Raw genomic sequence first — 9308 nt, 5'->3', positions numbered from 1 at the left:
CAGCAATAAAATATAGTGCAATTCCAGCATTATTTATCCTGATCCTAAAAGTCATTTTGGCGGTTTTTTGTTTATCTTAATCACTTGGCAATTTACGATAGTAACAAAGAATCTCTTACCTTTTACCCTAAACCAACTGGAATTTCCATTCCAACACAGATTTATCCTACATCAAAGATAATATTTAATTATTTTCTATTATGTAAACGGACATAAATAAATAGATATAAACAAACATAAATAAATGAACATAAACGAGCGTTCACGAACACGAACATAAGTGAACGAACATTACATGTGTTCATGTTCGTTCATTTAGTTAGACGAACACAAACTTTTTGTTCATGTTCGTCGTGTATTAAAGAAACGAACAAAAACGCATTTTCCACCGAACGATTCACAAACAGTCCACTTCACTGTATGTGTGGTTCACTTACTGAGTTACATGACTACATTAAATTATGCTATTAGACTTAAAAGGCTATATGTCAGCTTGTCAAGATCACAGTCAGTGGCGGACCCAGGATTTTTGTTCAATGGGGTCCTATTTTTTCGGTGTTCAGATTTGTCGAGTCGATCGTTAGTCGGGTCGGGTCGAGACGAGAAACACAATAAAAAAATAATATCATAATAAAAAAATATTATCATTACTCGTTAGTAAATGCACATAATATGATGTCATTGGAAACGTGAAAAATAAAACATTACAAATTTGTTAAGTTGTTTTCTACGAGTTTTCATTTTTTTGAAAACAAACCATTACATCTTCGACCGAAATGCTGCAAGAAATTCTCTTTCAATATAACAAATGCACACATCGTTCATAAAATAATCACATGACATCAAATAAAGCATATCCTAATTCATGTTTTTGGTTATAAGTAGCCTGCAATCATATTTTTGCAATAGACCCCATAAAGATAAGCCACATTTGAAGCCATGATCGCATACAATAGAAGCATTGGGCATTGCCACGGAATGCATAGAACAATTTTTTTTATGTTATAGTCTAATATATAGTATTATTAATAAAAAAAACAGAAAGACGCTTAGGTGCTGTTTGTTTTTCAGAGGTAAAATGTCAGAAGACTGCGAAACCACATCTGCCAACATCTGTAGCAGAAGAGGTGGACCAAAACTCTGCAGTCTGCAACAAGAAGACTGTTTGTTTTTTAATAACTGCAGACTACCAAAACTATTCTAAATCTAATCTAATCTAATCTAATCTCAGAAGACATATAACAAGTTAATGTTTGATATATTAGCTAGCATTCACAGTTCAAGTAACTTCAAAGCAATTATCTTTTCCACAAACTAACGCCTAACATAGCAACAATTATCAAGTAAAATCATGAAAATGTTTATAGCATAAAAATAACAATCAAAACACGTATTCATTACCACGAGACAAACAAACACACACTCTGGTTCAATAAGCCCTAACAATCACCAAAATCAATCAAAACATGTATTAACCACTATGAGATAGCATAATCTGGTTCAATAAATCCTAAAATCACCAAACTCAATAATAACAGAACCTACACACCAAACATCAATAGTAACAAAATGTATGAAATTAAACCTGATATGGGGGAATAGAGGACGGCGGGGTTGCAGCGGTGGGGCGGCACTGGAGTAGTAGAGCGGCAGCGGCAGGTTGTGGCGGTGGGGCGGCGGCGCTGGAGCAGTGGAGAGATGGGGTTGCAGCGGTGGGAGAGTTGGGCGGCAGTGGAGCGACGGGTTGATGGTGGGTGAGTTGGGTGGCAGTGGAGAGGATGAGGGGATTAGGGTTTGGGAGTGTCTGATGGAATAAGAAAGATGGAAAGAAATTGGTTAGAAGAGGTGGGAAGTAACAATACCAACACTTCTGGGAGAAGAGGGCGCGCAGACGTTTTTTAATGAAACGTCTTCGGAAAAACAAACACACTGCAGAGCCCAACGTCTGCGCGCCCTCTTCTCAGTGCAGACAAAAGAGGTGGAGAAGTGCTTTTGAGGAAAAACAAACAGCACCTTAGGGTAAGGATTGAACCTGCGACTTAGCAGTTATAAAAGAGGGTAGTTACCACCACACCAAAGTTAACATTAATATTATGGGTTCCATCTATTAATTATTATGGGGTCCATGGAAAATTTAATATATCGCATCTAGTAAATTTTAAAAAACATTGGTGTCCCGGGACCCCGATCCACATCATGTGGTTCCGCCCCTGATCACAGTATATGTTTAAAAATCCCAATCTGTTAAAGCCTAAATCGCATACTTATTAACAATAATCTAACTAGAATAAACTAATTTCACAAGTGCAGATCTGAACTTTATTTAAACATTTTATCAAACAATTGAAGGGCATACTTAATCAAACAATAAATTAAACCTATATTGATCAATTAAACACCAAAGTTAAAACATCATGTTGTACGAATCAATTAAATAGGAAGATTTGTGGACCAATTTGAACATATAATTAAATAAATACATATATAATCTAGCATAAAAAAAACTGAACAAAATTACCTGTTGAAGAAGAGATGGCCGAGGAATCATTAATCAATTGCAATATACAATTGAATTGATCGTTGCCTTGATTCAAAACCGTAATCGACTAAAGATTGAAGTTCTAATTCTTCGGTTTCGGTCTATTGTGAAGTACCGAAAGACCGACGACCGGAATAACTGATACCCGAGCATCCCATAAAGATCCGGTCTTCGGTCTCACATTTTCATAAAATCCGGTCCTCGGGTCGGTTCGGGTTATGTGCGGGTCGGGTCGAGTATTGTGCTTTGTGTACCCCTATCAAATACCTCTAGCTTGGTGTAGGGACAAAGAAGTATACTTTCAACCAATAAGTTATGAGTTCTAGTTTAGTTGTTAAAAAAAAGAACAACCCTTTGTGGTCAAGCTAATATTGCCGATTGAATCTAAAAACGACTAGAATGTTTATCCTGTGTTATGACGGATGCACAAAGTCAAAGATTAGGCAAATCCTCATCAAGTACATAACATTAGGCTCTAGGTCATGAATAATACAAACCAGTTAAATTCGTTAAGTTAAAGATCAACCTTTGAAATGGAACTGTGGCAAGACCTTAGTGACAAGATTATGATGGTTACTGGTGCATCTGCTGGACTTGGATATGAATTTTGTATCGACTTAGCCAAATTCGGTTCCAGGATCATTGCCTATGCTCGACGAACTGACCGCCTCAAAGTTCTATGTGATGAAATTAATAATTTGGACGTGGATGGGAACGAAAGAGAAGGCGGCAACCATCGTATGGTAGTGGTGGAGCTTGATGTTAGTGCCGATGGTCCAACAATTGAAGTCAGTGAAAAAGGTGTTGGATGCAATTGGCTGTATCGATGTTTTGATCAATAATGCCGGTATTACAGGTGTTTTTGGTCATCGTCTATATGAGTAACGAAAGTGTAAAAATAAAATTGAAGCTCGTTTCACTATATTTTATAACAAACTCTTGACTTTTATAACGTTATATAATGATTTTAATTGTTTTATGAAGTGATAAACTTTAAATTATTATAATTTTTATTGCTTAATTGCTAGTATTTTTCATAAACTTTTACAAAGGTTGTTATATCAGCGCCTTGACTTGTGATATCATTTTTTTTACGAAAAAACCCGATTGTAAGGCCCCGTCATCAGTGCCCTACATTGGACGTTGGATTTACTCATAAACACAGTTCTAAATATCAGAGTATATTAAAACTTTACGTGGAATATAAACTTTCATAACATTGCAATAATAATTCATAACATGTCTTAAAACATTATTTGTCTTTCAATATTAGAACATTAAATATAAAACAGCTTGTGTCTTCAGATGCCAGACTCTTATTCTTCTGCCATGTGTCCCCAATCAAGCCAGCTGTCTCATTCTACTCACATGCGTGCATACAAAAAGTCAGCTACGCTGAGTGAGTTCTAGTTAATCATACATCATACAATACATATACTTACCTTCCATTATGCATCCGAAGATACATAATAATTACTTTACTAATTTACTTTTATTACATAACTCATACATACTCCCATACTATATAATTACTGCCATTCTATCTCAGATATTATTAGGGTATGATCCCTTTGTCCTTGTCTATCTCAGATATTATTAGGGTCTGATCTCTTTCTTTTCTATCTCAAATATTATTAGGGCCTGATCCCTCTTTTCTTCTCTATCTCAGATATTATTAGGGCCTGATCCCTCTTTTCTTCTCTATCTCAGATATTATTAGGGTCTGATCCCGTTCTTCTCTATCTCAGATATTATTATGGTCTGATCCCTTACTTCTTCATCTTCGTAAATACTGTCTTTACATATCCGTAATATACATATATCTTCTTTAATCATTCATACATATTCATATGTTGTACACACACACACACATATATATATATATATATCAATCACATCTACCTTTCACGTGCATACCTCCCTTGTCAATACGTGCAATATCCGAAGGTTGTTCACGTACCAACAAGCTTTCATTCACATACATAACATAATATCTATCACATAAATCATACATGGAATACACTTACCATTTAAGGTAAGTGTATTAACTATCACATCGAGTATGCACACAGCCCCGAAAACATAACAAGGAATTGGGCTAGAAACTCACCTGAACTCGGTTACGTTCGCTGTTTATAGCTATTCCTTTCTTGAGCAGTGCACGACTAACTTTATAACAATTACACGTATCAATTATCTATCGTTATCCATATCGTATTTCTAGTTTAATTATAACCCACAACGAACGGGGGTCCGGGGGCAGCGCCTCCTGGCAGCGGGGTTCTAGGGGAGGCAGCCCCTAGCGGGGTCCAAGAGGCAAAGCCCCTGGCTGGGGTTAAGCTGTCTTAACTATAATTACGCCTCATTCATTAATTAGTTCGTTATCTTACATGTCTGATTCGTTAGCTGGTTCGTTATTCTGGTTCGCTAGCCTAATTCCTTATCTTATCATGACTTGATTCGTCATCTGGTTCGTTATCTCATCATAACGAATTGGCAGGTAACGAATCACCTGATTCGTTATTTGGTTCGTGATCTTAATATAACGAATTGGGCGAGTAACGAATCACTTGATTCGTTATCTGATCATAACGAACTGGGGAACTAATTCGTTATCTGGACATGACGAATGGATGAACTAATTCGTTATTTCATCATAACGAATTGCATCAATTTTATCCAGAATTTGACTCAGGGTCAAAGTCAAAATTGCCAAGAACACCCAAACAGTCAACACCAGCGGATTTAGCAATTTATCCTCAAAACTTAACCAAATAAAACGAATTTGGTATCCAGAGACTCGTAATCCTAACTCCAACAAACCCCAATCTTCCAATCGACCAAACATTCATGTTTAAAGGGTGCGATTTATGTATATATAGGTGCGGCTCAACACTCATTCAATTAACCAATCTAATGTTAATGAATTGCCCTGTGTATTAGTTCGTTTGATTCGTTTTCATCACTTTTATACAGATCTAAGTCTACCTAAATGAATCCGAACCTAAATGAACAGATTTACGTTATAAACATACCTTAAACGAGTCTGTTCACGAACACAAGCGGTTCTTGATGTAGGTTCGGTTCGTTATGACGTTCTAGAACCAACGAGCTCGGGTTTTCGCCTTCGGATCTTGGTTCGGGATAAGGATGGTGTTTGTGTGTGTTTTTGATGGTGTAGGCTATGGTGTAGAGATGGATAAAAATGGAAAGGTTTAGGGTTTAAGGGGTATTTATACTCCCTTAAACCCATGCACCTAAGGCCCATTCCATCTTATATTCCATCTTCTAAAGTCCAAGCCCAACCGTGTACAATTTATTATCTAAACCGATAAACGACACTTTATTGAATAAACAAAATTTCATTTATTTATTATAATCAAAAGTAGGATGTTACACCGATCAATATTGACTTTCATTGGCCAACCCGAGCAACAATCTTGTTTCAGTCCAGAAGTATCTTGCAAACATGTGGCTTGGTTCATTAATTCTTGTAGTTGAATTACTTTTGTGTGAGTAGGCCCAATTAAAACATTCTAGCAACCCACATCCACAATCCATCTAAGAATTAGGGCATAGAACCATGGATACTCAAGCAAAAAACAAAAGTAATCAGAAGGTCCATCAATATATCTGGCCCTTAGCAGGTTTAATGAAAACTCGACCCCCCAAAAAAAATTAACTTGACAAGAAAATATCATACATGAGGGTTAAGGAACAAAAACTAGCAACACCATCTCAGCCGCCACCATGATGGGTCCCTGCCGAAAAACCAATCACCGGTGGCGGAAAATTGATCTTCAACCTATCAACCTTCGAATGCCAATGCCACCATACTCCATCATCTGCATCCATGCTATCATCACCGCCACCACTAGCACCACCACTCCATTTATCTCCACCGCCACCCCTATCACCTCGGTCACCCCCACCATTGCTCCAACCGCAAGTTCTGTCATCATGTAACACCCCTGCTAAAGCGGAATACGCTCGAGTGTGACGTACAGATTGTTCAAAACACATGTGACACTATTAAGTGACAATATTATCATTATTTCATTGATGATTCAAATAACAAGTTGTTTTGCAAATAAGAAAGTTACAAGGAAATGAAACATATCAAACACTTTATTAATAATCCTAAGTCTAGTGTCTTCTCTTGTTTCATCCTCTAATAAGCATACTTGCAACATATGTATAAAATAATGTCAATTAACTTAATAGTTAGTGAGTTCACAAAGTTTGATATAATTCATAAAAACCATACAATTCCATGAAAACTTATGAAAAGCAAATAAGGTCCTTTCCCAATAGTAACAACCAACGCACTCGGATAATGAGGCTCTTTTCCACTCATAACAACAAGCACATGAGCGCAAAGGTCAAATGGGGGGGGGGGGGTATGATCATCCTTTCTTGAAGAAATCCATGTGCAAGTAATTTCATGAGCAAGTAACAAGTAAACTCACAAGTCCATGTAGCGAATTGTAGTTTGTAAGCGAAATCATAAATAATTGAGTTTTGTAGGATACATATGTTACCCCCCAAAAGTAATAAAAAACGTTATGGGGTGTGAGAAACTCACATTGAAATTGAAGTTAAACTTGAGATAACAACCGAAAGCGCGTTAAAGGAAATTGAAACGATCGAACCTCACGAACTATAATTAAAAAGGAAATACAAAATTTAAAGACTAACTATCGGGATTATAAAAATTAAATAATATTAGTTTTAGGAATTAGCCATTATTTTAATATCTATTTCATTAACTTATGTCAAATGAGGACTTAGGGATTTTTTATTTAAAATGAATTTAACAAAAATGAATTAATGTTTATATAAATCATTTGATTTTTATTAGTTGAAGAATGGTTTGTAGATAAATAATTATAACTTATTAATACAAGATTAAATAACAATATTAGTAACAATTTATGATTAATTTTTTTTATTTTAGTAACATAATTAATTAATTAATTAATTAATTAATTAATTAATTAACTTAAATGTTTTGCATGAATTGTATTAAAGATATTATATATGTTAGTTTATGTTGAAATAAAATAAACAATAATTAATTTACTCAATTATTAATTTAAATATATGAAGGATGTTATTTCTATTCTAAGATATATTTAAATATATTTTTTTATAAATCATCTTTTTCAAAAGAATGTTTATAAGTTTATGATGATTAACGGATCATAAGATTAAGATAAATATATAATCATACTTGTTCTTGCAAAATAAATAGGTTTGATCCAAGATTTAGAAAAATCAAAGTTTATCTTGGATATTCTTGATCATAATGATTCTTAAAACCAAAAAATAAGATTTTTATGATAAAAGTAACATGATGATGATGAACAACTTATGAACAAGTATGAACATTCAAGGTAAAATCACAACAAAAGCTATAAAATGCATGAAATGGTAAAAACTTACTTGTTAGTGTTCTTAAACTTAAAAAAAATATGTATTGAAGTGTGAAAATATGGAGGATTAATCCTCCTTTTATAGTTAATTTTTAGAGTGACAATGTTTTATAGAATTTAAGAAATTAAGTCGTGTTTAATATAATTAAAACATAAATTAAAAATAGTTTAATGAGGTTTTTAAAAGGTTTAACTATTTTAATTAATTTTATTGAAATAAAACATTAATTAGTTAAATAACATATGAAAAGATGATGATGATAGTAGTAGTAGTAGTGGTGGTGGTGATAGTGGTGGTAGTCGTCGTCGTAGTAGTAGTCGTTGTCGTAGTCGTTGTCTTCGTAGTCGTTGTCGTAGTAGTAGTGGTAGTGATAGTGGTAGTGGTAATGTTGGTGGTGATAGTGGTGGTGGTGGTGGTGGTGGTAGTGGTGGTGGTGGTGGTGGTAGTAGCAGTAGTGGTGGTAGTGGTGGTCATAGTAGTAGTGGTGGTGGTGGTGGTAGCAGTAGCAGTAGCAGTAGCAGTAGCAGTAGTAGTAAATTGCATGGGGCATGTACATGAATATTTGATCTTGATTATGGATATTTTAAATGAGTATGCAATACTACAAGGGTGGTGAAAAGTATAATTGCATAGAAATGATAACTTAAAATACATGAAACGAAAATTGAGATTAATTAATAATATTATAAAAATATATAAATTAAAATAGAAACAAAACCGAATATTTAAAATGGGTCGGGTTTTCGGTTTTAAAAATTATCGAATATTACACACCAGTTCCCACCGTGGTTCATAATCACCAACAAACTGAAAAATGAGTCGGATCATCGGCCCACCGAAAACCGATTTCTGGCTACCAAACCACAACCACAATCTTCATCTCACAGTTGCAACAATAAAAGATAACATACAATTACCAAACTAAATATCAGAGTTTGATGTGTACATCACCATTCTCCATTCTCTGGAATCGTCGGGGGAGAAGAATCGCAGGCTCGCCGGAATTTCAGCGTATGGCCGAACCGTCCCGAAACGCTGCATCAACACTTCCAGCATGATTATTTCCAACTTTATTTACAAGATCTACCAACTTTATTTTCAAAACTTCAACGGGTCTTTAAGAAATTAGCGTCTCGGTTCGGTTGATCACGAAATTAGAACACGAATTTCAAAAACAAAGTTGAATCAGTTGATTCGACCCGCCCTGACACCAAGTGTAGGTCCCGTAACGCCAGATCCGAGAAAAACAAACGGATTTGTTCTTAATACACGATCGATACGGGTGCGGTAAATCAAGCGATCGAGTAAATAATAAACGGATTATATAATAATA

The 9308-nt window shown here is 35.1% G+C and overlaps 1 pseudogene; it reads left to right on the top strand.

Moving 5' to 3' along the window:
• Positions 1 to 1698: 1698 nt before the first annotated feature.
• The window catches only part of LOC143602762 (uncharacterized), a 49593-nt pseudogene continuing 41983 nt past the window's right edge, over positions 1699 to 9308 (top strand).

The sequence above is a fragment of the Bidens hawaiensis genome, unplaced genomic scaffold (assembly GCF_021521415.1).
Source record: "Bidens hawaiensis isolate Kalapana, Puna unplaced genomic scaffold, B.hawaiensis_p1.1 tig00059793_1, whole genome shotgun sequence".
NCBI lineage: Eukaryota > Viridiplantae > Streptophyta > Magnoliopsida > Asterales > Asteraceae > Bidens > Bidens hawaiensis.
This window is presented reverse-complemented; position numbering and strand designations above follow the sequence as displayed.